General features: G+C 40.6%; 1 long non-coding RNA gene across 1 annotated transcript in view; it reads left to right on the top strand.

Annotated features, from left to right (window-relative positions):
* Positions 1-7,580: 7,580 nt before the first annotated feature.
* The window catches only part of LOC114484933 (uncharacterized), a 4,510-nt gene continuing 2,955 nt past the window's right edge, over positions 7,581-9,135 (top strand). The window contains exon 1 of the long non-coding RNA XR_003678306.2: positions 7,581-7,660. This is a non-coding gene — a long non-coding RNA (uncharacterized lncRNA). The remainder of the gene's footprint in view (positions 7,661-9,135) is intronic.

Raw genomic sequence — 9,135 nt, 5'->3', positions numbered from 1 at the left:
CTAAGGACTCAACACACCTTAGATAACTTTTTTTATCACAACCAAAGTGTTGCTACTGTCTTTCCATTAGCTTCTCAAATTAGTTTAATTTTTCAGCAAAGAGAATTTTACTTCAGAGGCAAGTAAAATTTTTCTCTCTTCTATATTTTATTGCCTTGGAGCATTAGTTCGCAAACCTGGCAAGGCATAAGCTATTCAGATGGATTCCCATGTCTTATACCTGGAGATTCTGACTTAGTAAGTCTGGGGCAAAGCTAACGAAACTGTAATTTTAACAGTTCCACAGGAGATTTTCATGCACAGTCAAGTTTGGGAATCACTGTGTTAGAGAAAAACTTTTAGATCAGTTGTGTCCTCTCAGGTCTATTCAGTTTGCCTGAACCGTGAGCTGAAGAAGCACTTCCTATGAAAACACTGAACATAACAACTTGATGGTTGGAACCTGATACATTTTGAGTGTCTCAGTTTCCTCATAAACAAAAGAAAAGGCTTGGACTAGATGACATTTTATGGTTCTATCTGCACTTAGAACATCCTGTGAAGGAAAGGCTGTGCCAAATAAGACAAGTAAGGACAACCAACAGTAAAGGAGGAGGAGGGGAAGGGAGAGAAGAGGGGAGGGGCAAGGGGGGAGAGTGAAGGAGAGGGAAGGAGGACCGGTATTAAGTGGGGAAGAAAATCCACAAGAGAGAAGGAGGAGGAGGAGATGACCACAGTGGCTACCTTTTAAAAGGTTGAACAGGTTTGTCCAGGGAAGAAAACAAAAAGGGTGGAGGAGGAAACACTACAAGCAGTCTGTGGAAGTATGACAGCAAAGGGACCCTAGATGGTACAAAGGAAATTTAGGCTCAAAGAAAGGGGAAACAAAATGAGTGACGAATGAAATTGGAACATTCTCTAACACCACACACAAAAATAAACTCAAAATGGATTAGACTTAAATGTAAGGCCAGGGCTTCCCTGGTGGTGCAGTGGTTGAGAATCCACCTGCCGATGCAGGGGACATGGGTTCGTGCCCCAGTCCGGTAAGATCCCACATGCCACAGAGCGGCTGGGCCCGTGAGCCATGGTCGCTGAGTCTGTGCGTCCGGAGCCTGTGCTCCGCAACGGGAGAGGCCACAACAGTGAGAGGCCCGCGTACCACAAAAAAAAAAAAAAAAAAAAAAGTAAGGCCAGACACTATAAAACTCTTAGAAGAAAACATAGGCAAATCGCAGCAATATCTTTTTGGATCCCCCTCCTAGAGTAATGAAAATAAGAACAAAAATAAACAAATGGGACCTAGTTAAACTTAAAAGCTTTTGCACAACAAAGGAAACCACAAACAAGATGAAAAGACAACCCACAGAATGGGAGAACATATTTGCAAATGAAGCAACTGACAAGGGATTAATCTCCAAAATATACAAACAGCTCATGCAGCTCTATATCAAAAAAACAAACAACCTAATAAAAAAATGGGCAGATGACCCAAATAGACATTTCTCTAAAGAAGACATACAGATGGCCAAGAGGCATATGAAAAGATGTTCAACGTAGTTAACTATCAGAGAAATGCAAATCAAAACTACAATGAGATATCACCTCACTCCAGTCAGAATGGCCATCATCAAAAAATCTACCAAAAGGGACTTCTCTGGTGGCACAGTGGTTGAGAATCCACCTGCTAATGCAGGGGACACGGGTTTGAGTCCTGGTCCAGGAAGATCCCACATGCTGCAGAGCAACTAAGCCCTTGTGTCACAACTACTGAGCCTGCACGCCACAACTACTGAAGCCTGTGCGCCCTAGAGCCCATGTGCTGCAACTACTGAGCCCAAGTGCCACAACTACTGAGCCCACGTGCTGCAACTACTGAAGCCCACACACCTAGGGCCCATGCTCCGCAACAAGAGAAGCCACAATGAGAAGCCTGTGCACCACAACAAAGAGTAGCCCCTGCTCGCTGCAACTAGAGAAAGCCCCCACGCAGCAACAAAGACCCAACACAGCCAAAACTAAATTAAAAAATTTTTTTTTAATCTACAAACAATTAATGCTGGAGAGGGTGTGGAGAAAAGGGAACCCTCCTGCACTCTTGGTGGGAATGTAGATTGGTGCAGCCACTATGGAGAACAGTATGTAGGTTCCTTAAAAAACTAAAAATAGAGCTGCCATATGATTGAGCAAGCCCCCTCCTGGGCACATATCCAGAGAAAACCATAATTCAAAAAGATACATGCACCCCAAAGTTCCTTGCAGCACTATTTACAATAGCCAAGATATGGAAGCAACCTAGATGTCCATCAACAGAGGAATGGATAAAGAAGCTGTGGTACATATATACAAAGGAATATTACTCAGCCATAAAAAAGCATGAAGTAATGCCATTTGCAGCAACATGGATGGACCTAGAGATTATCATACTAAGTGAAGTAAGTCAGACAGAGAAAGACAAATATCATATGATATCACTTATAAGTGGAATCTAAAAAAAATGATACAAATGAACTTATTTACAAAACAGAAACAGACTCACAGTCCTCGAAAACAAACTTTTGGTTACCAAGGTGGAAACATGGTGGGGAGGGATAAATTAGGAGTTTGGGATTAACAAATATACACTACTATATTTAACATAAATAATCAACAAGGACCTACTGTATAGCACAGGGAACTCTACTCAGTATTCTGTAATAATCTATATGGGGGACTTCCCTGGTGGTCCAGTGGATAAGACTCCACGGTCCCAATGCAGGGGGCCTGGGTTCGATCCCTGGTCAGGGAACTAGATCCCACATGCCACAACTAAGAGCCCGCATGCTGCATCTAAAAGAGCCCTGGGCTTCCCTGGTGGCGCAGTGGTGGAGAATCCGCCTGCCGATGCAGGGGACATGGGTTCATGCCCCGGTCCGGGAAGATCCCACATGCTGCAGAGCGGCTGGGCCCGTGAGCCATGGCCACTGAACCTGTGCATCCGGAGCCTGTGCTCCGCAGCGGGAGAGGCCACAACAGTGAGAGGCCCGCGTACCACAAAAAAAAATAAAATAAAATAAATAAAAATAAAAAATAAAAGAGCCCTGATGCCGCAACTAAAGATCAAGCATGCCACACTGAAGGTCCCACGTGCTGCAACTAAGACCCGGTGCGGCCAAATAAATAAATAAATATGTTAAAAAAAAAAAAACCTATATGGGAAAAGAATCTGAAGAAGAATGGATATATGTATATGTATAAAGGAATCACTTTGCTGTATACCTGAAATTAACACAACATTGTAAATCAGCTACACTATAATATAAAATAAAAATTTTTAGGGCTTCCCTGGTGGCACAGTGGTTAAGAATCCACCTGCCAATGCAGGGGACACGGGTTCGAGCTCTGGTCCGGGAAGATCCCACATGCCACGGAGCAACTAAGCCCATGCGCCACAACTACTGAGTCTGCGCTCTAGAGCCCATGAGCCACAACTACTGAAGCCCACGCGCCTAGAGCCCGTGCTCTGCAACGAAGAGTAGCCCAAGAGTAGCCCCCGCTTGCCACAACTAAAGAAAGCCCACGTGCAGCAACAAAGACCCAACGCAGCCAAAAATAAATAAATAAATAATTTTTTTAAAAAAAAAGAGTAATCACCTTAAAAAACAGTGTTTGCAGCTATTGTGTAGAACATCCCTGTTTGCAGAGTTGCAGTAAACTTTGAAGATATCCTCAGTAATAGCAGGTTTTCATCCCTGAACAGTAGATTTGTCATTTGCTTTAAGAATGATAGATAATAAAGGATATCAAACTATTAAAAAAATGGAGAATACTGACATTTTAGAAAATTATGACAACTGTATAAATTAGATTGAAAGTCATATGTACAAAGGAAAAAGTAAATATTACTACCAAGGATTCTGTCATGGTAACTATAAAAGACAAACTTGCAATTTATTTTTTTTACAATCTAATTTTAAAATATCACAATCTATAAAACTTTAATAAGAACATATACAAAAAAATTGGAATGACCAATCTGAATGAATAGGTTTGGCAAAGATTTCTTAAATAGGACACAAAAAGTACAAACTCTAAAAGGAAAAAACAACAAATTGTGCATACTCAGAGTTTAAAATTTCTGCTCTTCAAAAAGAGTGTTGTGAAAATGAAAAAGCAAGCCACAGACTGGAGAATAATATTTGCCAAACATATCCAACAAAAGACTTGCATCTATAGCATATAAATAATTCCTACAATTTAATAATAAGAAGACAACCTAATTTTTTAAAGTTTGCAAAAGATGTAAACAGACACTTCACCAAAGAAGATGTATGGATGACAAATAAGTACATGAAAAGATACTCAACATCATTAGATATTAGGAAAATGCAAATTAAAAACTCAACGTGATACCAATATACAACCCACTAGAACGGTTAAAATTTAAAAACTGGCAAAATTTAAAAGTGTTGGCAAGTATATGGAGCAACTGGAACTCTCATATACTGCTGGTGGTAATGTGTACAAGCACTTTGGAAAAGTTTGGCAGTTTCTTTAAAAGTTTAACATACACCTACCATATGACCTAGCCATTCTGCTCCTAGGTATTTACTTAAGGAAATGAAAGCCTACATCCATACAAAGACTTGTACACAAATATTCATAGCAGCTTCATTATAATAGCCACAAACTGGAAACAATCCAAATGCTCATTGTATTAGGATTCTCCAGAGAAACATAATAGGATATATATATATATATATGAATATATAAGAGGAGATTTATTATAGGAATTGACTCACATAGTTATGGAGGCCAAGAAGACCCACCATCTGCCATCTGTAAGCTGGAGAACCATAAAACCTGGTGGTGTGATTCAGTCCAAGTCCAAAATTCCTAAGAAGCAGGGGAGCTGATGGTGAAAGTCCCAATCTGAGTTTGAAGAACCAGGAAGAACTCCAAGGGCAAGACAAGATGGATGTCGCAACTGAAGCAGAGAGCAAATTCACCCTTTCTCTGCATCCTCTGAATAAAGGGTTCTATTCAGGCCCTCAGGAGACTGGATGATACCCACTTGCATTGGTGAGGGTGATCTTTTTACTTAGTCTACCAATTCAAATACTAATCTCTTCTGGAAACACCCTCACTAACACACCAAAAAATAATGTTTTACTAGTTATTGGGGCATCCCTTAGCCCAGTCAAGTTGACAAATAAAATTAACCATCACACCCATCAACAGGTAAATGGATAAACAATTACAGTATATCCGTACAATGGAATACCACTCAGAAATTAAAAGGAACAAACTATTGATACAACTATGTGGATGAATCTCGAAATAATTATGTTGAGTAAAAGAAGCTGGTCCAAAAATAGTAAATTTTGTATGATTTCATTTCTATTAAATTCTAGAAATGTGAACTAGTATAGAACGAGACAAAGCATCTCAGTGTTTTCCTGGGTGGGGAGAAAGGGATGGATTACAAAGAAGCAATAGGAACTCTTGAGGATGATGAATATGTTCATTATCTCGATGCAGCGGTGGTTTCATGGGTGATCACTTAGGTCAAAACTGATCAAACTATACACTTTAAATATGTAGGTTTTATTGTGCATCAATGATACCCCAATTAAGCTGTTGCATGAATTAGTGACTCTCTGGCACTAGGAACTCTCTAGGCACTTAGGGATACATTTTAGGGACAATTGTCAAGTAATACAAGAACATCTGTTTCATATCCAAATCGTATTTCTTAGAGACAGAATTGGTGGGTTTCTTAGGTTTTATTCCCCCAAGTGCAGCTCCTGAGACCAGGAATTGGATGTAAGTAGTTTATCTGAGAGGAAATCTCAGGAAGCAGAAGTGAAGGTGTGAGGAAAGTGAAATAAGGAAAGGAGTTAATGAACTGGTCACCACACAGTGAGCAAGAGGAGCTCAATCCCACAGGGACTCTCTTGGGACCGTGCCCTGGGACCATCCCCCTGAAGAACAGGCACTTAGCCACCGATTGCCACTGCTTGCCCCCCAGAGACATTAATTCACCTCACTTCTGGGTTGTGCCTTCAAATGGCAAGTGGTACCCTCAAGGCAGGAAAAGAGATAGTCCCATATCCCTTGCTTGATGTGGGCTGATGGCAGGAGCATTTCCACAGATACCAAAGCTGAAATCAGGTGAGCCTCTTAGGGAAGAGGGGTAAGCACGTAACAGTGGCTAAGAGCACAGGCTCCAGGGTCATGCAAGCCCCAACTCCACCACTTCCTACCTGTTTGAGCCTGAGCAAATTTAGCTGTACTAAGCTTTAGTTTCCTTGTCTATAAAAGGGTGATAAATGTTAGTACCTATCATCACAGAGTACTGCAAAGATAAATTTAGATAATGCATGTCAGGTGCTTAGCACAGTACTTGCCACATAGTAATAATCAGCTCAGTTGTGTACCTTATTCACCACAGAAAATTCCAGATAACTTCACCCTCAAAAGGCAAAGATTGTTCATCACTAAGGATATTCTTAAATATTAACCATGGGCTTAAAGAATTAACCATGGGCTCTGAAGGCAACTGCAATCAAAGGGTACAAAAATTTAGGGCTTCCCTGATGGCGCAGTGCTTAAGAGTCCACCTGCCAATGCAGCGAACACGGGTTCGAGCCCTGGTCCGGGAAGATCCCACATGGCGCGGAGCAACTAAGCCATGCGCCACAACTACTGAGCCTGCGCTCTAGAGCCCGTGAGCCACAACTACTGAGGCCACGTGCCACAAATTCTGAAGCCCGCGCACCCCAACCACTGAAGCCCGCGCGCCTAGAGCCTGTGCTCCGCAACAAGAGAAGCCCGCACCCCGCAACGAAGCCCGCACACCGCAACGAAGAGTAGCCCCTGCTCGCTGCAACTAGAGAAAGCCTGTGCACAGCAACGAATACCCAAAGCAGCCAAAAATAAATAAAATACATTTTTTTAAAAAGGGTACAAAAATTTAACTTCTAAAAAATAGACAAGAGAAACCTGATCAAGGTGACTAGTCAGAGAGAAAAATGGGGATCTGGATAAATAAAACAGGCTGAGTTCTTTTAAAACTGATTGTAATTCTTAAGTACGATAAAGGGAGCACATCTTAAAAGCTTTTCCAAAAATTTATTCTATCAGTTCAGTTTCTTGAGATGGAAATAAAAGAAAATGTGATTATAAGTAAATATGTTTCCAACATATTTAAGAACAAAGCCATATCTGATTTTCTGAGAAATAGGAGGAAGTTCACTTTCTTATCTAGTTGTACAAAAATGTTCCATTTTAATGCCAACATTAAAATATAAAAGATCTTATACAACACACCCATGCAAGTAGAGGAAGAAATTATTCGAGTATGTTTATCTAGGAGCGAAATAAACTCACTTACTGTCTTATTCGAAATCATGAACATGTTAAAACTCTTCCTATTTACTGACTTCTGACTATATACTGTATTCCAGAATTTCTAGTATCTACCAAAAAATACTAAATAAACAACCTACAACAGATCTTCAAACATCTCAGGGTAGAGGAGGAATTTCTGGATACTCTCCACAAATTTAATCTGTGACTCTAATGAAGACACTGTCTCTGTCTACAAAAAAGCATCCTTACCTAAACAAGACAGCAACAATAGTCTCAAAAGTAGTATGTCCAAGAATGTTGGAAGGCTCAATATATATGCCTGTGACAGGTAAAGTTCTCCTCTTCAAAAGAAATAACTTTCTACATAGTATTATAAGAGTAACATTATTTTTCTCTAGGTCTTGAAATTTTCCTAGCCTTTGTTAATTAATGAATGATGTTTAAATAGTGGTTGTCTACAGCAATGGGACATAATCGAATCATTCTACACTATTCCTTTTATAGAGAATTTCAACAGAAAGAGGTAGAATAATTTTCAGGTGCTGCTTCAAAGAGCTTGTCGTGTTATTTAACCTTAAAGAAAAATGAAGTTCCTAATACTTTAGAATCTATAAATCCCTCAATTAACAAAGTAAGTCTTTATGAGGAAATCTAATTAGAAGTTGGAAAGCAAAAGTAACACATTTGTTCTAAAGTGACATTTCTTCATAAACATGGAAATGTAGAAAATTAAACCCAGTGCTCTAAGAACTACATGCATAGATATGAAGAGAGGTCACAGACTCTAGTTTTGTTTTACTCTGAACAGATTGGGTAAGTTTTCTTGGTAGAAGTTGGTGAACTGGTAGATGAAATTTGCTCAGCAATGCATAGTGTGGAATGGAATAGTTGACAAGTGCAATTCTCTGATAAGCAGTTTTCCCCTTATGAAAGATAATTGTACAATCAGAATCAGAAACCTCAGCAGCTATGGTTGAAGCAGCTATGGTTATTCACACTAGAAGGAGAAAAAACAGATTTAGATAGAGATGACTTTATTTATTTATTTTTCATTTATTTATTTTATTTTTGGCTGCGTTGAGTCTGCGTTGCTGCGCCCGGGCTTTCTTTAGTTGCAGGGAGCAGGGACTACTACTCTTCACTGTGGTGTGCGGCTTCTCATTGTGGTAGCTTCTCTTGCAGCAGAGCATGGGCTCTAGGCGTGTGGGCTCAGCAGTTGTGGCACACAGGCTTAGTTGCTCCGCGGCATGTGGGATCTTCCCGGACCAGAGCTCAAACCCATGTCCCCTGCATTGGCTAGGCGGATTCTTAACCACTGCACCACCAAGGAAGTCCGAGATGACTTTTAAATATTGATCCTTTCCTTTGTAGAGCTTTTCAGCATTGAAATTCAATATTATATTGTGTATTATGTTTAATGCTTGACTTTTGGACATCACCAAATTCCTTAAAAATTAAAAAAAAATATAATATATTGCATTACATATATATGTAAACTAGACATTTAAGCCAAAGTGATATTATTCCATCCTTTCAGTAAACTGTGCACTCTAAACAAAAAATTCTAGGGGCTTCCCTGGTGGCGCAGTGGTTGAGAGTCCACCTGCCAATGCAGGGGATACGGGTTCGTGCCCCGGTCTGGGAGGATCCCACGTGCCGCGGAGCGGCTGGGCCCGTGAGCCATGGCCGCTGAGCCTGCGCGTCGGGAGCCTGTGCTTCGCAACGGGAGAGGCCACAGCAGTGAGAGGCCCGCGTACAGGAAAAAAAAAAAAAAGAAAAAAAGGCCGAACAGGGGCAGGGTGG

Source organism: Physeter macrocephalus, chromosome 3, assembly GCF_002837175.3.
Source record: "Physeter macrocephalus isolate SW-GA chromosome 3, ASM283717v5, whole genome shotgun sequence".
Lineage (NCBI taxonomy): Eukaryota > Metazoa > Chordata > Mammalia > Artiodactyla > Physeteridae > Physeter > Physeter macrocephalus.
The sequence above is the reverse complement of the archived record's forward strand: the minus strand, read 5'-3'. Positions and strand labels throughout refer to the sequence as shown.